The sequence below is a fragment of the Pezoporus flaviventris genome, unplaced genomic scaffold (genome assembly GCF_033815535.1).
Source record: "Pezoporus flaviventris isolate CSIRO_AGI_PZ_B2104156 unplaced genomic scaffold, CSIRO_AGI_Pfla_v1 ptg000015l, whole genome shotgun sequence".
Lineage (NCBI taxonomy): Eukaryota > Metazoa > Chordata > Aves > Psittaciformes > Psittacidae > Pezoporus > Pezoporus flaviventris.
The window spans coordinates 35318444-35345453 of NW_026892563.1; the positions used below are offsets into that span (position 1 = coordinate 35318444).

At 41.5% G+C, this 27010-nt stretch overlaps 1 protein-coding gene across 18 annotated transcripts in view; it reads right to left on the minus strand.

Annotated features, from left to right (window-relative positions):
- Positions 1-27010, minus strand: part of ZBTB20 (zinc finger and BTB domain containing 20) — a 479626-nt gene that overhangs the window by 158543 nt on the left and 294073 nt on the right. For 17 of the 18 annotated variants that reach the window (XR_009743495.1, XM_061454008.1, XM_061454012.1 and 14 more), the window contains one exon: positions 5751-5851. The gene's annotated coding sequence lies outside the window, so the exon portion shown is untranslated. Of the gene's footprint in view, positions 1-5750; positions 5855-27010 lie in introns of all 18 variants that reach the window. The other variant, XM_061454002.1, reaches the window with a different exon arrangement.

The window sequence follows — 27010 nt, forward strand, 5'->3', positions numbered from 1 at the left end:
TCCATGGTTAATCTTGGTGCTAACCATGGTGCAACTCTGGTCTTTACAGAAATATACCCGTATTTTGCAGCAAAACACAAAGACTGACAAATTTGCCTTGTTTGGAACTCCTAACCAGTGTGAACGGCTCTCATCTGAGGCTCCACAAATGATTTCCAGACCACACACCCTTTGTGGAAATCTAGGCTGAATGTCGAAGGAATCTGGAAAAAAGGTACCCTATGAAATTCAGTTGTTACAGAAAACATCAAAGACCAATTTCATGCTTGTAGATTACTCTCACATTGATCTCTTAAGTACCTGAGACCCATAATAAAACTCTTGAGCATGCCATATTACCCAAAAGCTTTTCCACAATTCCTTCCAAGGAAGAAATGCTGGATTTTATACTCTTTGACTGTTTACTTCCATCCCACTTTCTAACTGCACACCTGCATTGCTTTCTCTCCCAAACCAAGAGAGAAACCCTTGGCTTCTGTACTCCAGGTGCTTTGCTCCTTACCAAGCAGAACTCCATCCATACTCACTCGAATATATGTTTTCATGCTTCACTAGATGACCAAAACCCAAGACCTACAAATTATTTTTGCTGTTTCATTTAGCCATGCAATAATAGTAATGCTTTAAACTACTACTTGCTGAAATAGCAATAACGGCTGCACTGCAGTTACTGACCTACGCAGGTATACAACTGCCTGTTTGAAGGATTTGACATTAACACATCCCATTTCTGTTTAGCCTACATTTCTGTGCTCCATGTAGCTGCAACAGGAAAGCATTTCTCTGTACATTTCCATTACCTGTTGTGCTTTACACTAATAAAAACACTGGATATTATTTGTCTGGCTGACTGACAAAGCCAAGCATCAAAGCATCATTCCAGTGTCACATACTTCAGCGCTCTAATCTTTCAGAACTTGTAAAGCTATCTCTTACGGTGCTTTGCGGGCTGTGAGATCACCCTGACAAACTGTGATAATGTTGGCAATCTCAGAATGGGTGTTCATTTGCAATCTTACTACAGAGGAATTGCTATGTTTCCAAATTTGAGCGCTTGACATAATCTGTCTCCACAAAGCTATCAGGGTCTGTCATAAGGGTGTCTGTGACCCTGGGATTTTATGGGGTTAATATCTATCCCCAGTGCAACTTCATTATAAGCAGTGGAATTACCTAGAGTATGACTTTATGTATTTGCTTTCTTTTTCTGTATTTAAAATACCCTTTATTTGTACTATAATTTTCCTAAAGTGCAAACAGCACTGAGTTATAACATCTAAGTCAGGTACGAGAGATTGCTCCTCCAAATCATGACCAGCTTCCTTACAGTTCATGCCAAGCCCTCTGCTCCCCTCATCACACTTAGTGACTGAGAAACAATGCAAATGTCAGGTCAAGCTACAAAGCTATTGCCATCATCTCTTCCTTTCCGTATGCTCCTAGTACTGGCAGTCTCTGGGCTGCAGTCCACAGGATATCCACAATTATGGCCCAGATTGAGGGAGGGGTAGAAAAATGATGGTACTCTGCCAAGTATGCCAGAACCTAAACTTGATCCATTTTAAAACTGAAACTGGGACAGCACCGTGTTCTCTAGAATCCATGTAAAGGAAGGAAAATAACTTACCATTTCAAAAGAGGAAAAAAGAGTTAGTGCAGACCTAACATAAATAACTATTTTACTTTTGTTCCGACTCTTATCTTTTAGCTAAAGAAATATGCTGTCTTGATATAGAAGGAGATTTTTTAAATGCCATAAGACTGTTAAGCACCTCAAGAAAAAGTGAGACACAGAGAGTCAGGCTTCATCATATTTATGGGGCCAGTAAACTGCTAGTGGAGTCATTTGATTTTGAAATTACTTAGGAGTCCTTTAGAAAAGCCGGGAACACAGGATGGAAATAGAAAACTAAAAAAAAGTGCATCCAGTGTTTCCAAGTAAGTTCCCTGCACAACACCCTTCCCCTCCTATCATCCCCCAGGCAAATTCACCAGCTTGGCAGTTCCTCCCAGTTAACAAAAGATCCTCCCCAAATCCTGCTCAGGGTGTGGGTGAGCCCCTGGGACCTGGCCACGGCTGGTGGGTCAAAAGGACCGTGCCAGCGCACAGGCGCTCCACGTCAGTGCTGGAGCACAAGCTTAACTTTAAGCACCGGCTGAACTATAATGCTGGGATGTTTTTGCTACGTATAATTTTACAAAAGAAGTTCCCTTTCCCTGGATTATTCCATCTAATCAAAACAAAAGTTGTTAAAAGTTGTACCAGTTTATCCCCACGCAAGCTATTTTCTGCGTTTCGTTCTCTATGGAAAGGGAAACTTAGTGTCACTATCCAACCTCAGGAATAAGCCACCTAGCTGCATCCAAATAAATTCCAAACTTGTATTTTGGTCCCAAATTACAGCAAACTTCTTGTAGCAAAATGCCTGCTGCTTTTACCAGGAGCAGAAATTACCCCTTGTGTCTCTAATCTTTCAGAAAAGCACATGCAGCCTTGGAAGCCCACGGTAAACGCTTTAATGTGTGCATTATCTTCCCGAAGTCAGTAGGTTGTGTGGATATAAAAAAAAAGGCTTCATGAAAAGAACAAAGATCCGTGGGCTTCAAAAGGTTAAACAGCTTCACTAACGCAAACAGTGCAGATGGGAGCGTCCTTAACACAGCAATGAAAACTGTATCTGCTTCTCCCCTCTAAAACTCCCTTCTTGGGAGCGAATGTTTGTATTTTATAGTAAGCTGAGAACTGATGAGTAGACTTGTATAGCAGTTATTATCTGACTCTTTTCTACATAAATCTGGTTTTAAAGAAGAAAAATTCAAAGGAAAGAACCCTAACTCTCAGCTAGTGCCACTGCAGAAGCTCTTTATTAACCACAGCTGAATTATAATAATGCAGGGGTTTTATATTTTTTTAGTATTTTTAATACTGACAGTAAGACATTATGCACCCCAAATTTTCTGAAAAATAAAGAAAATAAATGATCACTCGTAGTTCTCTATTTATAGAGGGAAAGAATACAGAAACACATTAAATTTACCATAAGCAAGGGATTTCATACCATGACAGCAACTTTTAATCTAATTCATTTGTCATATAAATTATATCCCGGGGGATATCCCATAAAATTAATTAGGTCACAGAGAGAAGGAAAACAATTTTAAAACTTCTCAAAACTTCAGCAAACAATAGGTTTTACACACAGCAGTATCAATAATCTCATGGCAAGGTCCTTCTTCCTCAGTCATCAGATCGAGAACTATCTTGGCCCCTCCACGATCAAGGAAATCATATAGGTTCAAGTACACAACACTCCTGAAATTGACAATTTTGCAAGCAGCTCTGTCTTTCGTAACTACAAACTCCCTGGAAAAATTCTGAAATACAATTTAGCAAGGCTTTCATTGTGTCAACGTGGCTTTTAAGCACAAAGCTACAATTGCAAAATCTGGGCATGATATAATTCATCGCACAACACAGAAAAGCAAAGGGGAGGAGGGCAGAAGAAAATAATAAGGATTTTAGACAAATTTCAATACTGGCCAAACTCATTCTCAAATCAAAACTCTGAAGCTTTGCCTGTTCACCAGCTTTTCTAGAGTTTAGGCAAAAAGGAATTTGCCCATATACTTTTCCTGTACCACTCTGGCTTCATTTCGCGCAAGAAACAAGACTTGTTTTTTTTCACTCTTCTCAACACAGCTCACCGAATTGGAAGTGTTGATACACATGTACAAAATCCAACACATTTTCTGATCCTATTCAGAGCACAGATCAAATTTTGCTTTTCCTGATGCCTGTGCCACCTTCCAGTGTACACTTGAGTACTAAGGGCAGAACAGGAAGACGACGAAATGCAGGGGAGTAACTGAGCTGATGGTGCTTGATCATTAACGACATTAACAGACTGAACTAATGGATAACTCCGCAGTACAAATTTCATCTGGATCATGTGAGGGCATGAGGTCACATTTCTGCCAGCCCTTGAATGAGTTAATGTTAGCAGTGGGGAACAAAAGATATCAGATAAGGCATGGAGCTTGCTGGTAAAAGTCAACACATAAAAATATATTTTAAAAACTGCATGAGAAGAATGAATTTATAATGGATCCGTGCTTTGCATTTTGAGGTGACAGAGTTCTCGATCTGGTAGAAAGTTCCCAAAGCTCAATTTACTACATTGTCAAAATATAGCCTGAGGGGACAATCTGACTTACAGCATCTTTATGACTGGTGATGAAAGAACCTCGCTTGGCTTTTAGATACCAAGTTTGGCTCAAGATAGAGCAGTAGAGAACAGAACATCTTTTATTTTATGCTGGGAGTTCAGTGTTCCTCTTCAGCACAGAATTAGGTTTTACTGTATAGAATTCTCACACACAGCTCGCTGATGGGTTAGAATTCACACCTTCAGATTTTGGGGATATACTTCACACCCTTCATTGTTACTGCTACTAAAGATACAGATTACAGTGTCCTCATGTCATTGTAGCATCTGTAACAGAAATCTTCAGAAAATTTGGGAAAAAAAAAAAAAGTCTTTTACCAGGCCACAGCATGTCTTAGCCTTGGAAAGCCTGGGAGTGCAGTAACCACATTAATTGGACACTATATAGACAGACAAGCATAGCTCAGTTATGGTGCAGCTTTTACTGTTCCCTGTTGTGTTGTTTCAAAATATATTTCATGTTTCATCCCGTAATATATACATCTGAAGGCATTGCACAACACTGGACAATGCTACAGAACCACAGGAAATAATCGTTTCACAAACATGAAGCAGTCTGCACAAATATAAATAGTGCGGCCCAAATCTGTTCTAAATTATGCAAATCCATGGTAGTCAACTTGCACCACTAACAGAACAGAAAAGAGCATGTAAAAATGTAAAATATGTCTCTACTGTACAGCTATCCACGGGCCTAAGCCTGCCAGGCTGCCATCGTGTACTTTCGCAGCATGGCTTTACAAGAAGCAAGAAAAATAAGAGTATCTGGGATTTCTAGTTCTCTCATGCACTGGAGGACACATGTCCAAGAACATATGGACTTAAATGTGTCAGCATCCTACATCACTCTTATTTCAAGAATGTTATTAATTTTTTGTGGGTGGAGTCCAAAATCTTAATGTCATATTAGCACACAGTGGCTGTTTCTGTAATGCACATGTCACAGGGAGCATATGTGCAGCAGTCCAAGGATTGCATTTTAACTTGATTTCAGGTGATTTTCTGAATTCTAATACTCTCAACAGATGAAGTACTGATGCTACTAGCAGGGCATTTCACAACTTTTGTCTTCCCAGTTTCATCCACCCGCCTCAATTCTGACCTCCAGGATTTTACACTATTGAAGATCCGGATTCTCTACACACAGCTGTTTCAACAAATCACATTTTGCCCTATAAAGCACAGGGTGTGACTTCAGGATTGGTATTTTCATTGCTGAACCAAGTTATATGAGTGACGTATGCTACTCCAGGCAAAAAGCAAGACTAAGATCAAAAAATTCTTTGCCCTGCTGATTTACCCAAATTTCAATCCAAATCTTCTCAAATGAATCAACATCTTTACCAAACTCGCACGTACAGACAGATACTGTGGGTATCACTCATGCAACCACTCCAGCTGGATACAGAGAGAAACGTATTGCCAAGGGCTTCTCGGCTGCAAACCAACAGGTGGTTTGGCACCGAGATTTGTACCTGTTTGTGGTTTTCATCTTTGGTTTCAAGACAGAAAATGAGACGATACCTTTCAATGCTGCATCTCAAGCAGGCTGTACGGAGAGCAAGGTTTCATTCCAACCGAATCTCTCTCTCTCTTGCAAAGTTGAGGAAAACTGCCAACCACTGCTGCTTTTGCCATCAACACACGATGTAGATGTTAGGAAAAAGCAAAGTAAAGGGAGAGAAGAAAAAGAAAAGGAAAAATGTAAGTTTTACATAAACAACAATGTGTACATAATGACTACATCTGAGGGCAACAAAATAAAAAGTACTGGCTTTAGCATAAGGAAACAAACAAAACCTTGAAACAGCTTGCTCTAGGAGGTATTTTTTTTTTTTTTTTTAGTTCACTGGATACAGAGGATTTTTGTTTAAATTTAATTCCAAGAGATACAATACTTTCGAAACATATGATAAACTTAAAAGGACAACACTAAAGAATCAAACCTATCATAGCATTAAAATGAACTACACCATTACTCAGAGAGCAGATTAAGCCCCTTCAACACCCTGCGAAGCAGCAGAAGCACTTAGAACATATGTTCTTGCCTGCAAATAGCCCAGGGTGCAAGAGGTGGGTTTTGTTTTTTTGTTTTTAAAGCCTTGTGCATGGGCCTAACTCTGCCTTTGTTGAAGGTAGTGTTAACACACACTGAATGCAGTGGGAACCAAATGTGGATAACTGCATACTTTGAAAAATCACACCCAATATGTTCAACTGATGCCATCATTCTCTGAGGACAAGTGTAGGCTATGGAATACTACAAGTAATACAGAGCAGTAGTCTAAAGTAAGCCTTTCAGGATCAAGGAAACATATTTTGCTACTTTTTCAAAGATAATTGGGAATGTGCACCTTCAAAATAGTAGTCAAGGGTAGGTAAAGGCCATCTAGAGATCCTTACTTACGGAAATCTCAATGTCTTTTCGTAAAATCAGTGTTTTTCAAAGCAACTCTCAACAACCCTTAAGCCAACAGCCACTGAAACTACGCTTTTTGGATTAAAGTAAGAAAATGAAAGTCAGTGCCTGTCTGCAGATGTAGACATAATGAGAATCACAGAATCATCAAATAGTTAGGATTGGAAAGGACCTTAAGATCATCCAGTTCCAACCCCCCTGCCATGGGCAGGGATGCCTCACGCTAGAACATGTCGTCAAGGCTCTGTCCAACCTGGCCTTGAACACTGCCAGGGATGGAGCATTTACCATTTCTTTGGGCAACCTGTTCCAGTGCCTCACCACCCTCACAGTAAAGAACTTCCTTATGTCTAATGTGAACTCCCTTATTAAGAATGATCTCAATACATCTGCTAGTAATCGAAATGGGTCCACATTCACTAGTGCACAGAAAGTGGAGTTCTAATGATCACTGAGAAACTTTGTTTTGCTCCAATAACTGTAAAACTATTTCAGGAAGTTGTATGTACTAATTTACCTACAGAAGACAAGATTAGGTTGCATTAAATCATCTATACTAATAAAGACTGATCTGAAGAGAAAATGGAACTACTTCACCATGAAGATATAATCACTTGGGGGGAAAGTGGTCCCAAAATGTTCTAATCCTGAGTTGGAACAAAAAAGACCAGGCAAACGGATCTTTTTTCCTCATGAGAAGGTGTTTCCACAAAAGTTCATCCCTCAGATAAAAAGTTCAATTCTCAGATAACTCAGAATTTTTCCATCAACAAGCTAGAAAAAGGAGAAAAAGAAGAAAAAAAAAAGAGCCTTCCAGAACCTGCAGTTGGGAAATATGTGGTTTTACTTTTCTTGGGTAAAACAGTTATTCCCAAGGAACTTTTTTTTTTTTTTTTTTTTTTTTTAAGAAAAAGAGTTTCCACTGGAAAATACCTGGCCATGGCTACAAAGGATAGGACCACTGGCTTCAGCGAGGGGAAGGTGAATGCCAAGGTCAGTGGACTGGGTCTGCCACAGTCCTCTTGCACAATCATGGGCAAAATGCTCCTGTTTTCCACGATGCTATTTCTCCTCCAGCCTTTCTGCTTCCACAGACTGTCCACTCTTCAGGGCAGGAACCGTCTCTCACGGTACGTTGCATGCAGCCTACCTTAACACGTTAAATAACTTTCAGCACTGCAGTAACAACAGTATTTTTTCCTCCTACAGCAGCTAGTTTCCAATACAGAGATGAAGAGAAAAGCACAACCTATAGCTGCAATGCACTGCTAATCAAACACTACTGCATACCATGGGGATGTGGGGGAAGATGCCTTTTCATCTCAGAGCTAGTCAGAGTTTATACACACGAAATCAGACAACTCTACAGTCCAGTCTTGTGATCTGTGTTCCAAGCTGCCAGAAATAAGGCAGGAAAGAAGGGCAGGAGGGGGCATCTCCTGTGTTCATAATGAAAGAAGAGAGGTGACTGGACTGAGAGCTGAAGAGGTTACAAGGCAACAGCAGTGCCGTGAGTTGTTTGGGCTTAAAGCCAGATGTCTTGTATTTCCTTTGATTGTTTCTAAATAATTAATGGTATTAATTTAATCATGTGACCCACCCAACACCCCCCTTTTAGAATTTGGCTGCATATACTAACACTAAATATAAGGGAGAAAAATAGGCCTGTCTATAGCATACTGAATATTGATGCTGTGTATTTGGACGGCAACAACAGCTGATACTCATATCCATAAGGCTATATATCTACGGCACTCACAGTGTTTGCACAAAGTAGATCAAGTAGTAGCCTTCATACTCCATCCATAAACCAGCTCAACTATGGCATATGGACACTGCGTGTTTGAAGTAGTAAAATAGAGGGTACAGCTCTCTCTCCACCCACACTTAAGATGAACCTGCCACTACTATTACACGTAACATTTTCTGGCAAGCTCCCAGTTTTCAGTCATGCTGGTTTGCTTGAAAGAAACACTCAGAGGAGACTCTGCTTGTCTTGCTGTTCAAACAAACAAAATAATCATGCATCTTGAACTAATGGCCCAAAGCTTAATGAAGATCATAGAAAAGAGGCTACCCATGATGTGAGCACTCCCTTCTGACTTACCCACATAAGCCACTGGTGTTGGCAAAAGGAAATGGATTATGAGGATAATCAGTAACCTTGAGCTCTGGTCTAGACAAACCTTTACTTGCTACAGGAGCAGTCTGCCCACAAAGGAAACAGCAACCATAGGAGGTAAAAATTTCACTTCTGCGGGATTTTTTTATGCCAGGGCATTGGCAGCAACAGCAGGAGGACCTGTGCTCCTGTGCTCTTGCTGGGGCTGCAAATCTCACGGGCTCCACATCATCTCATGGGAATATTCTGAGCATTAGGGTTGAGTTCTAGGACTGCCAAAATGTTAACAGCAGAAATCCTGAAGAAGTTCAGACTAATGAAGTCAGCATATGCACTCAGTAAAGATGTTTCTCCATTTTCCTACATGCTACAGCATACTCTCAGCTGCCCTAGTCAAGAATCCAGTCCCACCGATCTTATCTACCTTTTTCCTACTGTATTTCCACCTATCTTGAATCCCATGGCACCTGCCATCATCAGGTAGTATAAAACAGGGTAGCTGTGAGGTAATGGAAGAGTGAAAGAAATCTGACAGCTTGAAGCAGGCTCTCACTTTGTCCAGCAATGCCCCAGACCTCTGCAGGTAAAGACAAAGTGACATCAGGCCTTTCACAGATGCCAAAAGACATTTCTAAACCTCATCAAAGAGTACCTGTGGGGAGTCAAGACAGCTTGGTAAAGTCTCGTTTCTATATTTTAACCATGGTTCCCTATTTGGTTGTCATTCTGCAGCTAGACTATTAGATCAAGACTGGCAAAAGCGCTTTCTACAGTAACTGTTCTACAGCCAAGGAAGTGAACACTGAAAAGCTCTTCACTAGAAAGCCTATCCCTAGTCCTCAAGGACTTAGCAGGCAAGGCTTAGCAATCCTAAGGCAAAGGATCAAAGGCATCTTTCATCACCACTAACTCACGAAGCCAGTTGGGTTCATAGAGCTCTGGGTGTCAGGCTATGGGGCTCTTCTGCAAGAAATGAGCAGAATGAATATCACACTGACCCTGCTGGGAAGAACACTTCTCACCCTGTCCTGTAAGTGCTTCTCTAACAAGGTTATATAAGGTTGAATAACAGCATGGGTTTATTTCTCAGGGATGTTATGTAAATGGAGAAAACACTTAATATAGGTTAAAACAAGAAGAGGAAGAGTAACATACACTCAAACGTCAAGTGACTCCTTCAGTTCCTATCAGCTGCCTATAAAGAGCAGCAACACCTACACAAATAAGAAGCACACCAGGAACACCTGATGCCAGAGTAGCTCCCCTTAAAAGTCGTTCACAGTGCCAGTAAATGGGCATTGTGGTTTTCAACTGGAATAAGAAGAAACTGCTTCAAGACAGGAATGATCACATAGAAACCGTTAAACTCTCTGTGAGGTAAAACACTGGAAACAGACAATGAAACAGCCAAACAGCATTTGAGTTGCATCACTTTACGAAAAGCCTATGTACATATATGCTGGTTTTCAGGATTCTGGGGAGGGGTTGGGGTGGTAGAGTGAGAAGACGGCATTTTCCTGTGGTGATAAGGACCTCTACATGTCAAGACTTTGCTGAGAATGTCTTTGTTCCTTCTCCTGCTTTATTTCCCTTTAATGACAGCTTTGCAGTGAATCCCATTTGTGAGTTCTCAAATAAATGCAAATTTTATCTTGTAAGCAATACCCTCCAAAATACTACCACAACTGAAAATAAAAATGTTGAGAGCTAGAAGGCACTGGGTCTTCCCCAGTGCCCTCAGGTCCCCAGTGAACTGGACTGCTTGCTATTATTACATATGGAGTACCAGGCAGGGCACTCGCTATTATAAATATGTACTGCATTGAAATACATAGCCTAAGTTGCCAGGGCCCAACATTCTAATTAGAATTACAATTGTGCAATTTACTGATTTACTTGGCTAGCTGACCAAACTGAGAACACACAAAGGAAAAGAACCAAGCCCAAAACAAGAACTACCTAGGTGTTTACCAAAATGGGCTAGCTTTTTGTTTGTGTTCAATACATTTCAATTAAAATTGACTTAGTTTCAAAACAAAAACAGAAACCTTGTTTTAGAAATATCAAAACAAAACCTTTCGGATTTCCAAAACACTTCTTTCAATTTGTTCTCAGTTTATTTTTTTGCATAGTCTTGGCTAACTCGTATCTGAGGCAAGCAGTTTTCAGCAAATAAAACATTTAACAGTTGTACTCAGATCTAAAGCTAAGGGCTGAACTGTGAGTCAACAGATCCAGGGAGGCAGGGGATCCACATTCTTTCCTTGTTTCAGCCTCTGTCTTTGTGTCCAAGGTGAGTTATTTCATTTCCTTATGGTTGTCTCTCTGTCCATGCTTTGTCTCTGCCATCTCTGAGCTTGTCAGTGTTAGATGCAGCTCCTAGTGTGTCTGTACTGTGCCTAATGCAATAGATTGCTCATCTCAACTGGGGCCTATATGATTTACTATAATATAAATAACTGCTCAACTGCAGTCAAATCTCTTTTTAATGCCAATACTTTCACTTGCATATATTTAGCGGCCCATCATGGGAACGTCAGCTTCTTTTTTAATTAATTACTTATTAATAGAGGTAAAATATGAACAGATGACAAGTCTAGATTCTTCCTGCTTCATCAATTTCAACGCTCAAAGAAAGCATCTCGTTTACAGCTACCAGGGACCAAGGGGGACATGCACTGAATGAAAACTGAAACCCAGGATTGCCTCGGCACTGTTGTAGCCCCATTATTTGGGGACAAATCCTCTCATTCCTCCAGGGAAGGCAAGGTAGCTGGACTGAAAGAGCTGTTTAATGGAAAGCCTCACAGGCAACCTGCAGTTCCTCTGTGCCGGGCTTTAGGCACACAGTTGTCACTAGTACGAATGGGAAATGCAAGTTCAGTGTCCGCACAGGGGTGGAACCAGCCTGTGAGGCTGAAGGGAAGAGGTCTGCCTGCCTCTGTTTCAGGGACCCCTTGCATCTCGCACCTTGCTTAGTCAAAAGACAACTTTAGAGCTCGTTAGAAAACAAACAACACAGAAATAGAAATTAGTGCAACACTGCAAAGTCTTCAACTTCAACGCACAGCGCTCGAGGGTGGGAAGGTTTCTCAGAGCACACATGGCTGTCACTGACAATAAAGTCAGTCACGTTTTTAAAACACTGGGGACAGAGTTGCAAATGTGCCCCATTATGTCTTGAGATGTACTCCCTGGGTAAAAAAGGTGCGTGGGTTACAAGTGTTATTTTGCTGAGACCGTAAAAGGCAGCACAAAGTACAGACTGAGAAAGAGCAACCATCGAGTACGTGGGGCGATTATTCCTACTGTATGTGCCTGATCCTGGGTGCCTCAGGTAACCTGGAATCCTATCCCACGCTATTTTCCTCCATCCTTGGGGCTGCTCCTCAGCTCCAGGAGACACCAACACCATTTCCAGGCCCTCACCCCCGCCTCCATCAAGGGCACTGCCAGATGTGCACAGACCATGCTGGATGCTGCCAATCCTGCTCTGTCCAAGGGCAGCATTTGCAGTTGGCCATTCCCCTCCACACGAGTGCCCCCACGCCATGCTAGAGGAGCATTTATTATAATTAAAAGTAAATCCTCTTCCCTGTTGATTGTACTTATAGGCCATTGCTGCCATCTAGCCAGATGCACCTCCAATATTCACAGAAGCCTTGAGCTTGTTTGTTTTCCCTTTGCCACTTGGCCTGAAGCAGGGATAAATGCACCCCTTGTTACTCACTGCCTCTGTGGAGACATTTGTAAACTTTCACAAGGTTTTTCTTTTTTTTTTTCCCCAACAGGTGACAAAATACTGCATAACTGCAGGTGCTCTGGGGACACAAACAGGAAAATGGAGATCAGACGCAGCTGTAGTTGGAGTAAGGGAAAATCAAGATAAACGTCGTGGGTAAGAGAAGGCTAAGAAGAGCAAAAAGCAATGACTGAGCAGGGGTTGTTCGTTATTTTTGTTGCTGACTTGCTCTTGCAAGGTAGCTCACGCAGAATGATTTTGTCTATTTTGTTATCACGCCAAATTTTTGCAGGTGTGACCAGGGGAAGGTTGGAAATTTATTGGGGAAAACAAAAAAACGTTTCTGGGCATTGCTGGAAAATGAGAAGTTGTTGACTCAAGCTAGCACTGAAGGATGTGCTGGAGGTCACAGCTGAGGGGCACTGGCTGGCACTACTGGACTTGTGAAGTAGGAATGATAAGGAAGTGGTTTCAGAGAACTTCCGAGTTCAGATTTATTCTTGCAAAGAATTTGTTCCCAAAATTCAGTCAGGAAAATGTTCCTAATGAAGGGCTCACTCTGCATCCATCCCTTCATCTCCTTTTGGTACACACAGCATGAAATAGGATGAAAAAAGAATATTCTAAAGAGACTTAGAAATGAAAACATTCAGATGGAGTTCTATGGCCTCCTTTCTGCCCACAATTCAGCTCCAAAAAGCCAATCTAAACTTCCAGACACTGTGGCCATTCACTTCTCTAGACAACCTGGTTTCAGAGCCGTAGATCCAGCAACATAATAAGCAAAAGGTGAAGCAACACGAGTAGAAGTAAATAAACATGACTGCATGATAAAAGACACTGATTGCTCCCTGGCCATAACCTTTCAGCCAAATAAAAGGGACACACACAGAGCAATAAATGTCTGTGAATTCAGATGTCTTTTACTGTACTTCCTATTCCACCAGGGTAAAGAAGAAAAAGTTGTCTTTTGCTTCTCTTATTTTTTTTTCCACTTAAAAAGGAGGTTTCACGGGTAATCTAGAGTAATATTCATATGGGAATCCAATTTATGCAGTGGGACAGGATTAAAAAAGGAACAGAAGGTCTGGATTCTGAACCTGCTCTAACAGTTTTGATTTGAATACAGCCCAAGTCCTGAAATGGCTTGTTTTCCACTTCTGGTTTGGAGCTGGTTGAAATACTGCCACAGTAGCACTTCCTGTAAATTTTTTGTCCAAGATTCTCATTATTTGGAACCAAACTCTAAAGATTTTGGCACTGTGAAATCCAAACAAAACTCTGCTCCTGACTCAACTGGCCCAGAAGTCAACCCAAGCTTAATCTGGTTCTGGGTCCAAATCCAGCTTCAGCCCATTTCCATTGTTGTATAGATTATGCCATAATACCACCTCTAGCCTCAGGATTTATGATGCCGCCTCGCAGGATGCATATTTGTGTGTAAATACATAAATCACATCAGATAAACAAAGAAGACATGCCAGAAAACAGGAGGGGAGGGAAGAGGAGAGATACCTACCAAGCGGTTTGTCTCTAAAGTGTTGCCAGTTGTGAAAGGACTTGACGTGCTAATATCCGCTCATTCAGACTCTTACAGACATGCTAAGAGCGTGACGGCTGGCAGGCAGTGCATTTAAGTGCTGTTACTGAGGCCCCCAAATATTGACAGAGTGCCAGACTCTGAGAAACTATTGATGTATGCAGCCGGCCGCTGCTCCAGACACCTCTCAGACAGAGTCTTTAAATGTCACAGATTAATGAATTTTCATGAAATGGAGAATGAGAGAAAGAATTAAAAAAAAAAATAAAAAAAAATATATCCCACGGCACCAACATGAAAGCAGCTTTTATCCCTACACAGAATTCTGCCCTTGAGCCTCAAGATTCCAAATAGATTATAACCAATCTTAAATCAGCAGGAGATACAGTATGGAGGAGGTTAGACCCTCTAGATCATGCAGAGCATCCTCAAACAAAGCCAATACATGAGAGATTCATTTATACAAAAAACAATGAGCGTCAAGGACCACTCAGATCCAGTTTCATTTAACCAAACCCAGGAGTTAAAAAGCTTAAGGGGTGGACTTGGTTAAATGGTTTTTAATCTAAGGTACAAATGGGGCCAAACTACAAAGTTCAGCTGTTGACTCTGAACGACCCTAACTTTAGAGCTATTCAGACAGACAGCTGTACTTGGACCCTCTCTTAGTATTTGATGTTGTGCTTGATCTTATCCAAGAATTGCCAAAGTTACAACATTTTTATGCCATCAGATAAACCAAGTATGCTGATTATTTCTCTTTTTTCATTTATATCAGTGAACTCAAATATGTATGCAAGAACTTCAAATATCATTAAAATGTAATAATGCAAAATGCATTTGGAGTGCAAATGACAAATCTATGCATAAGACATCATTTAAAGAGGAAGGAAGTGAAGGGATGATGTATATGATGTATGCAGAGGTAAAAATGGGACATTATACCCAATTGTGTTAAAAACACAGCTCCGGTGAGCCCTCCTGCACACAGCCACTTGGAAGAGGGGCTCCATCAGCCATTTGCTCCCTCGTTCCCAGAGGCACAGGCACCGATTCTCACAAGGCTCAACTGCCTTCACCTCCTGCAGGCTGTCCTGCCAGATTTCTCCTCAACACAACGAGACTGAGCAGGGCAAGCATGAATGTACATGGAGAAGGGCCATGAAGATGATCAGAGGGCTGGAACACCTCTGGCTGAGAGACTTCAGGTTGTTCAGCCTGGAAGAGAGAAGGCTCCAGGGAGACCTGAAAGCAGCTTCTGGTGCCTAAAAGGGCCCTACAAGAAGTCAAGAGAAGGACTTTTTACATGGGCATGTAGTGACAAGACAGGAGGGAATGGCTAGCTATCCTTGCCACGACCCAAAGCATGTCTTCCTTACCACCAGACATCCCTTGACCACCAGAACTGCAGCAGGGTGTGCAATTACCCGTAGCTCTACAAATGATCTGAATGAAGTAGCAAGTAGCCATCCTCTGCTGACTGCCAGACAAAAGAGAGAGCACACATGCGTGCAAAAGTGGATGACAGAAATGACTGATTAAGTACATGAGAAGGCAAAATGTCAAAGCCTTTCTATTCTGAGAACAATCTCTATACAAACAGAGGAAAAAAAAAATCAATATAGATTTTCACACAGGGAACTATTTTATACATCATTGCAAACTTACTTTAAAACACTCTACTTTTTCCTTAGGACTTTTAAAGACCCTAATGTTACTGGCCCTTCTGGCTTGCTATTTCTCCTCACACCCCCCTTTTCCTTTCTCCTTTCTTCCCCCCTCCCTCTTTTTAAAAACCAGTAAATGAGGAGCTATCACAAAACACTAACCTAGAGCATCATTCAGTCCAGTAGCACATCTTCAGCAAAGGCTGTACTGAAAAAAAGATGTGAAACCCCTCAGTATTCCCCTTCTACAAAAACCTTCTCCTATACCTCAGTAGAGACTGGCTTCAATCTAAAGCCTGAGGCCGAGCACTGGGTGGGATGATCCCTGATACACACAAAGAAGCCCATCCCTGATACACACAAAGAAACCCAAGCTACAAAGTTGCTCCTCACGAGCACTGATTACCCGGACTCTCTGCAATACCAACATGATGATGTGCCTTTGGGTCCCTTCATGTCCCTTCATGGGTACCTGCTAGGACATGGCAGGCTTGTCTCAGAGCCTACCTGACACATGTCTCCCCAGGAGTGTGGTATGTAACCTGGGCAATGCAAACACTGTCTCCTCCACGACCACCTCACATGGCAGCCAACACTAACAAAACTTGCTTGGGAGATTTGTCTCTTTTCTTTAGGAATAGAAAAAGGAAGCTAAAACTTGCAAAGCACATCAACACTTCATGTGAGCATGTTAGGAAAAGGAGCAAGCTGGGCAATTTTCTAACCCTGCAAGGCTAGGACACTTCTCTTCCAATGAGCCTTTGGCATTTTGACTAAATGAAGGGACTGAGTTAGAAGACACAACAAAGTCTTATGACTCGTCTGAAGTTACACAATAGCCTTCTCTCTGTCTCCTTTTGTAAGTACTAGAATAACTAAGTCTTGTCCCTGTTCTCTTTGCATGCCAATGTTACAACAGCCATCCCAGTTCCATAAACTCTGCACCATCTCCAAGACTGGGATAACAGAGGTGGGCAAAAATTTGGAAGAACTGGAAGTACTGATGGTTACATGAAATTTAGCACAGAATAGAACAGAATGGGACACACAGAATAGCAATTGCAAGGGAATGAATAGGAATAAAGGTGTTATAGAATTAAAGTTAGGTCTGAAATGTATCTTGTTAGCTCTCCCTCATGTGGGTTAGGGCAGTATCAAAGGCCATCTCCTTCATCTCATCTAGTCTCTTTGACTGTTACCATATACCTTCCATCAGTTAATTCATTTTTTGTACTTATGTCTGATTATTGTTGCCTACCTCCCATACTTTTCTTTCCTTTCCTCAACGTGCATGGGTGTGCATATATCAGAGATCACAACTGGGTTGCACAACCCCCTGCTTGTTAAAAGTCCCACCTCTTCTGCTGACTTACTGCACTCTTAATCAAAAGGGCAGGAGGAAGCTGCCAGGATTCATTCTTCCCCCTCTCTCCTTCTCTCCTCTCTTTTTTTTTTCAAATGGCACAAATGTCAAACTTTCTAAAAGGATGTTTGGCATAGCTGAGTTCAGTCGTGTAACGTACAAAGTCGGTATGATCAAAAGGTTGCAGGGCTGCCCACTGCTAAAGAAGAGGGGAAAAAAAAGGAAACAGGGATTTCTTCTGAAGTGTTAAAGAATGTGCGAGCCAACTGTTGCCACTGGAAACACCATGTCTATTAGCAGCAGTGGTGGGTCTGAAGCACGAAAACCTAGGTTTGGATTCCAGCTTCTCCAAAATGCAGGGCTGTTCTGATTGAATTTTCCACCCATGAAGAAACAGGGACAGACATAGATACGGAACTGAAGACTTTTATTCTTTGCATCTTTATATGGAAAGTGACTGTATCTACGCGGAAATAACAGCAGTTGTTTTTGTAGTCAAAGTTGCTGAAACCAATCAGACAGAACACAGATTCACACATCAAAAATACGCAATCTCTCTGGTGGTTTTATACTGTTACCTCTCACAAGAATAAGTATTTTCATTCTTATTCTACCCAATGACAAAAAGGACAAATTATTCCTCCCTTCTGCATTATGATTTCACGTGGCAACTGGTCTGCAACTGTAGGGCGCTTCACGATTGCTAAACTGCACATTCACATCTTCCACTACATTTCTGATGCAATGCTTCTGGTTTTATTCAGCCATCCCATTTGCTCCGCTTTGCTGAGTCCTTGTGAAAACGTGCATGTCTTCTTACCCAACATCAAAGAATACCCCAGCTATTCCACTGGCTCCTGCAAAATGCCTACGCTCACAGTGGCCTGAAAACTGGTGGTCAGAATACTCATCATGAAGAGTCTTTCCATGAGCTGAGACAGAGTTTCCCTTCCAGAAGATAACCCCAAAAATGTAGGTAGAAAAGCTCATCATCAATATCCATTTAATAGAAAAATCTTAATTATAGATAGCTTTCAGTCCCAGAACAGTAGACAGGAACTTGAGATTAATTCCCCCTATGACAAAGTATGTGAACAATAACCAGAATTTGTAATCAATACCCAGAGGAAAGAGCATCCAAATTGTAACAGGGATTTGGGATTCATTCCCAGAGGGCGTAATATATGATTTGGAACAGGTAGACTGGGATTAATTTTTGATTATGAAATATTTGAACAGCAATTTTCAACTTTTAATGAAGGCAGGATGTGGACACCACAATTAATATCATGTCTAAGTCTTTCCATATTTCAAGACACAGATGACAGATCACAAACAGCTGTTCGGGTCATACACAAGTTAATGTGGGAGTGCCCCCTAAAGGAAAGTGCACTAGCATGGGACTCTGGAGAGAGGCAGGCAAAGACCAGAGTTGCACTTTTCCCATTTCTAATAAAACTTGCTTATTGCGAATTCCGCATTAGAAGTAATTATTCAGTGTTTGCTGACTTTACATGGATAATTGTAAGTCAGAAAACATTGATATGGGAACACGGCTTTTCTCTTACACAGGGAAAAAATATAAAGGTGTTCAAAGGAGAAATAATTCTTGCTCTGAAGCAAAATTTCAAAATAGGAGTGCTCAAGACAAAATATATGGAACCTCCCCATCTCCTGGGGGAGGAATACAACCCAAATTTCCAAAGTTCCTTAGAATGTAATAAACAGCTAATTATTTGCCTAGAATAAAGATAACAAGTGAGCTGTGAATCTTACCCTTTTCAGTTATTTCTACAAAAATAATTTACTTTGTTTTCCTCACAGGCCAATGAGTAATTTTAATGATTATGAGCTGCATCTGTAGCCATGTAAGACGAGGCAAATTTCCTCTATCTGCATATTTTGCCATTTATGAGTTAAATGTAAGAAGTTGATGTTTCAGGATGCAGACTGCTCATCGCAGGAGTCAGAAAACCTGGCCCCCATGTCCAGCATTTGGTATTGCTCAGTTGGGTGGATGCCGTATCCAGAGAAGGAATGTCTTGTCCTGAAACAACTGATGGTTGTTGCTTCAGAAGCAAGACTAAAGATGAGATGAACAAAAAGCCTGCTTCAGCCCAACAAATTCTTTGTTCCTATTTTATCTTTTTGACCTTGTAAAATATCTTAAAAGATGCTCTGAATTCCTGAAATTGAAGGTTTACCTCTTCCATTTTACACCTGCTACGTAAAACTTCTGGGTCTTCCACCGCAAAGAGAGAAGCCTGGCTGGGGTTCCCTATAGGGGAACCTTAAGCCCTCAGACCCACATCTACCAAGGGATCATTTCCTAAGCCTCCAAAATTATATATAAGTATGCTGCCTCTGCCAGACCCTATTAATCATAAACTTCTTCTCATTTCATTTCAGTATTAAACTCATCTTGTTCAAATCTCTAATTTTCCACACTGACAGAGGAGTTCTCTATACATCATTCAGCTCTATTTCCTAGATACGTTCAGAATTACAAAATCCATTCAAGCCCATCTGATCTCTTCTCACTAAACCTTCTGCCTTCCCTGACTGACAGAGAAGAATTAGCCTTCCTCCTGTCAAGTATATGTCTTTTCCCCACAAAAGTACGTGAAAACACATCCAAATGCAGCCAATGACTCAGCTTGCCCTTGTACTTGTGTCTTTGCTCCACAGAGCAGTCAATTTTATGGAGCAGCAAGTCCCATTGATATAATATCAGACAGATTACTAATATTTGTGAAGTAAAAACAGCTGTAGCATTCCCTACACAGCAGGGTACCACACACTGAAAGCAGCAATATGGATGAAGTGGTACCATTGGCACCCCTCATTCTAGTGGAGGCAGGAAGTCTCACAATGAAGTCACACTACGGAGCGACACTGCTGAGCCTAATACATCACAGGTCATTTTAAGTCATTAAAAAGTAAAAATTGCCAACCACAATTATCCTCAGTGATCATATCTAATATTAAACCCAGATGCAGATCGCAGGGTTGGGAAGAAAGAGTGCTTCAGATATTCTCTCTTCTTTCCCTGCTGCAGCAATGTCATCCATCTCATTTCTAACCCAATGCCATAGCTTCTCTCCAGTTTTACAAAGACAGCACTATGCCAGCAAAACAAATGATGGTACTGCTGTAGCAAACAGCAAACAGGACCAAAAGAGTGCTCAAGCCCCTCTTTGTGTTTTGTTTCTTTTTGGTGAACCAGACATTCAGCAGAAATGAAGTTATCTCCCCTAGAAGATAGGTGCCACAAGAAGTTTGGTGCCTCATAGTGAGAACAGCCCCTTTTCTCACCAAGGCCCAGCTATCATTGCTCTAAGAGGCTCTGGCTCCCAAGCAGTAAGCTTCATCCCCACAATGTGACTTGGGGACCTGCAGAGCCCTCCACTCCCACATTCACATGCAGGCTTCTCTAGCTCTTCTGGCAAGTTAATCAAAGCAGCTTTGGCAGGGGACTCGGAGTCAGACAGACTCCATCAGGACATTGTGTTATATTAGTCATCTCACCAGTTTCTGCCTCAGTATCCCCGAGTGTGAATTAGTTTTTGGCACCTACGAGTTAAGAGGTTGGTAGCTTTAGAAGCACTGTCTGGTAGACAGACAGATCAATATTTCATTTTAAAGAACACTCCTTATTCTACTATAGTTTTGCTGATTTGAAAGAAAACAGACTCTGTTGCAGTATTTTTTGACTAAAAACCTCTAGAAGAAATCGTTACAGACTTTTATAACCAGAATCTGGAAGGGTGTCCCATTGTAATATTTTCAAAGAGAAGTTGTGCAGGCAGTATGTATGTGCATATGGTGTTTATGAATTGTTTTTTAACTTTAGATATTTTATTCATTTTTCCACATGGTACAAGTAGAACACACATCTTTGTTGGACAGACACCAATACAGTATCATAGCTTTAGATTTCAAGCACTCAAGACTCGGTGGGACAAAAGGCTACCCTATCTTCATGCCAGGACATCACGTCCTGAAATTAGGATGCATGCCATCCGGCAGTCAATATCTCACTGAAGATACTCAGCCCTCGATACATTCAGTTATGCTAAATGAAGGAAACTGTAACCACTTCCAGTTATTCCATACAGAGATAAGGACCATGAGAACTCTGTGTCTTGGCATACAACATCCTATTTTGATTTCACTGTGTTGTGGGATCTGCTGTTATCCACAGTTTGTGGACTTCATTTTTTTTCTCACTTGCAGTATGCACACAGCCAGCACAGTAACTTTAGTCATAACAAGGTTCAGAAGTCCATAAAGCAGATGGAAGTGGGTAAGGAATGGCACAAAAAGACCTGGCTAGAGTTTTTTAGGACAGAAGCAGAAGGAGAAGAGATGCTACTGATTCCTGCATCCCTAGCCCTCACAGCCAGCAACAGAGTTCAAAAATCACTTCTCCCATTTATACTTTGTGTGTGTGTGTCTGTGTCTAAGCTGCTCTCACAGATTCATGGAGAATACTGAAAGCACATTCTCTAGGATAACTGCCGATCCAGACTCAGTGTAGTTTGTTGCTCAAAGCAGACGAAACGCAAGTGTGAACAGCTTACCTTCAGAGCAGAAAAGTCTGCCCTGCTACTGCAGACTGCCATGTCTAATAGCTATATAAACCTTGTTTATTTAAATGCAAAGCTGCTGTTTCATTTAAGTTGTACCATGGTCTCGGGAATCACAGGACAGTGGCATTTAAGAAGGAGAGGCAATGATTTAACTGATTTTCCAGGAAAAACCTAGGTCCAAGAGCAAAATAAAGTTTCCTTTAAAAAGAATGGAAATACTAATAACGTAACGGAGTGCTTTTTCTAACTTACACGGTGAGCCGTCATTCTGTTAAATGAAATGTAAGAAGGGACAAAATGGTTTAGAGAAAATAAATAAAAATTAATTCCATTCCCACTGGTAATTTAACACCTATCTCCCACCCCAAGGTCTCGGAATCAGTGAGAATAAAAAACACTTCTTTCCTACTATCTAGAACAAAATAAGGATACGGGAAACAAAGATTAGCATTTACAGGAACTTGAGATGCTTTGATTTTCAGATAGCCAAATTAAAATGCCTGCACTGGGTATCTACGGAGCACAAAACTAATGATTCTTGTCCATTGTCCGACTGAAAGTCTCTTCCTGTGCCTTAAATTTGAGGTTTCTTGACAAGCTCTAATGAATGGTTAACCTCGCTTTCCTGATAAAAAGCAAATGCTCCCTGACTTCACTCTTTTCTTGAAACAAGCCCATATGGATGAAATGTGTGAACTTCTGTCAATGCGGCTGCTGCTCTGTGCATTATTAAATGTTAATACAAAAAAGGGGATTTTCTTTTCCTGCTCAGGTGCATCAGGTCTTACCACAGGGATGTTCAACACTGTTCTCCCATGCATGGATGTGGGGCAGTGCCGAGCCCTTTCCCTGCTCCTGTCCCTTGTCCCGCTCTGCCAACAGCGCTATGGGGCAGTCGTGGGGCTGCAGGGAGTGATTTAGTGAGCCTCGGTATAAATAGGAGACGTGATGCAGCCTTATGGCTCGCAGGTGGCACAGTGCATTCATCTTCACATTTGCCAGGGTGGATATCTACATCTTATGAGTGGGAAAGGTCAGGTATGTCAGCTATGATGGCAACAAACAGCCTCACTAGCGAGCATGGGCATATTCACCTTTTGCTGCTCTCAGCCAGAGCCCTTAAAGTGCTATCTCCATGCATGGTCCCCCATGGGCTTGGGGCTCCAGCTCCTTCCCCTGCATGTCAGGAAGGCGCACCAATGGTGAGGGTGGGGGATAATGCTGGTATTTTGGAACGACTCTCTTCCATAACCACTGAAGAGACTTATTATTTATAGGCATAGGGACGAAAACATGAAGTATGTACGTGGGGGCCCGTGGGGGGAAGGCCAGTTACTGCCAGGCAGTAATTTCAGTCTGAAGTTCCTATGACTTAAATAGCCACTTGAGCTCTGCTCTTGCAGTTTATGATGTCAATAGAACCCCTAAATGAAATTACAGCCTTCTGATACGCAGCGGGGTAGCTTTTCTTCACCGTGTAATATACACGGGCAGGAGAAATTGCACTATACGCAGAGTTTCACTAAAGCAGAGTTTATCATAAGAATGTTCCCTCTAAAACATGATTAGGCTTCTTGTTTGCTGGATAACACATCTAATGAATCAGGGTATGTGTGATAGCCATGTTTTGTGAACGCAGATATATACCCTGAGGTGAACTGGGCACTCCACTGCCTCAAAGCACCAGCTATTTCATTTCCACCGTAATTTGCACCTGCTTTGTTTTGCCAGCAGCACAGACCCATGCTAGCTCTGGAACTCGCCTCGGTTCCAGGAACTGGAAGCTTGCACGGAGGAAAAAACAAACAAGGCAGCAACGGGGGGATCTACGTGCTGTATTTACAGGCTTTTTTTTTTCAGTATGCCTGAGCTGGGCTAAATCTGATCAAGTTTTCCTCTCCAGCAGCCCCGTGAGGGCAGGAAAAGAGTATTCCATTCTACAGGTGGCTAAGGGAGACACACATAGAGGTAACGATCACATAACAATGAGCCTGGGATACAGATTCAGGTTTCCTAAAGCCTATTCCTTTTCCTTCCATTCTCATTATGTTATTCATCCATCCCCCCTTCCCAACCCGGGACAGGAAGAAAAACCTAAAAAACCTTCATATCACCATTCATGCAACTGTCTTATTTCTTCAACTAAGGAAATAGAACCATAGAACGGTTTGGGTTGGAAAGGACCTTAAAATCATCCAGTTCCAACCCCTTGCCATGGGCAGGGGGACCTTGCACTAAACCATGACTTACTTGTTCAAATGTTCCATGTCAGAACACAACTCTGCAACCGATCATTAGCGATCTGTGATTAGTGGCTGCTTTACCTCAGGAGCTGGCAGATCCCTTTTACTTTCACAACTTTCCCTGTGGTTCAAAATCAAGTTTCACTTTTTCTGATTTACAGGAAGGGGAATTAGTGCTGTTTCACTGTTGTGACCCTGGAAAACAAGCTGTTGGTCAACTTTCAGGAAAGACAGGCCTAAATATACAGTAAGAAAAAACCCTCAAACCTTAAAATGAGGCAGCTTCTTTTATGTACTTTTCATGCAAAAATCATCTCTGGATATAGCTTCAGTTCTTCTACTTCTGAAGTGTCCCAGTATCTATGAATCTGTGTACCTTTATCATTACAGCCTTTTCTATGCTTTGTTCTTGCTGATGCAGTTAACAGTCACAGAAGAACAAGCGTATCACATCAAACAAAACTGTTGTGCAGAAAACAGTGGTTTTCATTCTGCTACATAAATATATATTTTCTTCCCCCAGAGTATAAACTGGTGGTTTGAACACAAGTGAAAGACTACCATTTTCTCTTCTCTGATGTCAGGCAAGAAATGACACTTTTCACACTTTATCCAGGGGTAAATAAGGGAGGTTTAATTTGTCAGTGCATGTAAAGCACTTTGAGATCAGTAGTTGGAGGGGACGCTGTAACTAAAATGGCTACTGCTGGGGGCAAACAGTGCATCTATACAAGAACAACCGTATGTATTAATTCCAATTTTTTAAAGCAACTATGGTAAACTATTACACAATAGACAAGCTACTACTAATGAGGCAATTTATCACCTTACCATCCCAGGGTTCTTAAACAGACGATCAAAATATGATTTGAAATTGCAAATAGTCACTCTAATGATTTTAGCCCATAGACAAGCCATTATAACCTTGGACTACATTCCATAAGCAGCTTATACCATTATGGTATAAAGAAAGACTGCCTATTTTCTCCACATTGCTGTACATAAATACCAGTGAAGACAAGTTCCCTTGCTACCACGGAGACTTAGGGAATAAATACATTAATTAAATAATTTAAGCATCGAGAGGTTTGGAGCAACACAGAGACTCTTAAAGAAAGAGACTGAACATTGTTTTGCCTTCTTAGTGAAAGTTGCCAGAGTGACAGCCCTTGCCTTCAGTTTATCCAGAGAACAAGTGTTATACAGGCAGAAGTTTGAAGTTTCAGACATTTAGCACTGTGCTTTGAGAACTTTCCATTTCAGAAGTACTTATGTCTTTCAGACTTACACTGCCTGGAGGGAGAAAGTAAATCAGAGATAAGCTTCAAAGATCAGACCCAAAAGTGTGTGTGGGCGTTCAGTATAGCCCATTTAGAGAAAAGAAAAAAATCCATTATGTTTCTATCTGTGATGTGAACTGCCTGAAAGTTTGGGATGTTCTGATCTGTCAGCTGCTTTGAGTACACTGCAGAAAGGTGATGCAACAGAGGAGTCGGGATCTTAACATCAATTTAGTCAAAAGCTGGGACCATTCGGATTGGGGCTTTGATGTACGTAAAGGTTATTTCTATGTGTATGTAAGACTCTTCACTGAGAGGATAAGCCAACTTAATTGCAGGTTTTGTTAAAAGCTGGTGATTTAGTTTAGGTTCAGAGAGAGGTTCCACAGCACCGGGGAATGAAGAGAAAGAGCTAACCCTCGCTGCTCAGTGCTGAAAAAGGTCTGCAGTCAACTTATGGTTTTGTATATGGAAAAAAAGAGGCGTTCATGGTTCTGCATGGTTCTAACGCAAAACCAGATGAAACTCAGAGGTCTTGTCTATCTCCCACTTAAAGCTTTCGGGCTTTGTCAAACTTCAGGCTGAAACTGAAGCCGGGGGAGGGACTGAGAACCCCACGTGGATTGTAACCAACAGAAACATTTGCAAAAATTGCCAAGCAGTAAAACCACCAAATCTTGCATGACTTTACTTACTGGTTATAAGAAATAGCAAGTACTTTAATTTGGGTTGGAGGCGATTTGATACTGAGAGCTCAGTTCTGAAGTCAACGTCAAAGCCACCAGTAATTCCAGTGAAAGACCATTCAGTGCCAGCCTTTACGTGCTGTCCTCAGGACTTACACTGGGCATGAAACCAGGGAAAAGGTGAACAGACTTGTCCATATGTCACAGGTGACCAGCAGCATTTTGAGAGGAGCAGTCTCCCCAGGGGGCCAGAATGTTGCCCTTGCTGAAGGAATCCAACTCAGAAGCAAGAAAAGGGTGAGGAGAATGCTTCCTAGCTAACACCTCATGGCAGATACGCTGGTACCATTGAACATCTCATTCTTTTTGCCAGAGATGTGTTTCAAAGCACAGGATAATACCTCAAAAACCAAATATTTTGATTGCCACCATGTTTCTTACATGCCTACTTTGTTATGAGTGGAAGACATTAGTCAAGAAATGACTTGTTTCTTCGAGCCAGATAATATGGGAGATGATGAAGGATGAATGGAACAGCCCACACACAGCCCTGACCTCCTTTAGCAATACAGCAGTAAAAGATTAACAGAAGTGATATATTCAGCAGAGCAGGATAGGCCAAAAGGAGACAATCTGGGCCTGGAACTAGAGATGCACATCCTACTCCTTTTTCTTTCACTGGCTTTCTCGGGCGACCGTGAGCAAATCACTGCAGTTTTCTATGCCCCAGCTTCCCTATGCAACAGCTGGAAATAACTCTGCAAAAGTACCTTGATGTTGGCTGAGACACCCTATTCTTTAAACATCCAAGATTTTGTACATAAAGTTCTCCAAAGTATTTTTTTTTTGTGATCCCCAGTTCCCCATACAAAGAGAACAGAAGGGAAGAAAGAGAGTTAAAACCAATAATAATAAAAACAAAAGTTTAAAAATCCAACCCTTTCCTCAAATGGACCAGCAGCCTGCAAACCAACTAGTTCTTCCTATTCCCAGAGGTGGCTTCCACAGAAGCATTTTCTTTTACTATGCATCCACTGTAGAGTTTCTTTTCTGCTTGGCTGGGCAATCAGGTATTCAGAGCATAATGTAAATGCTCAGAACACAGAGGCATGAAAACTTGCCAGACAGAA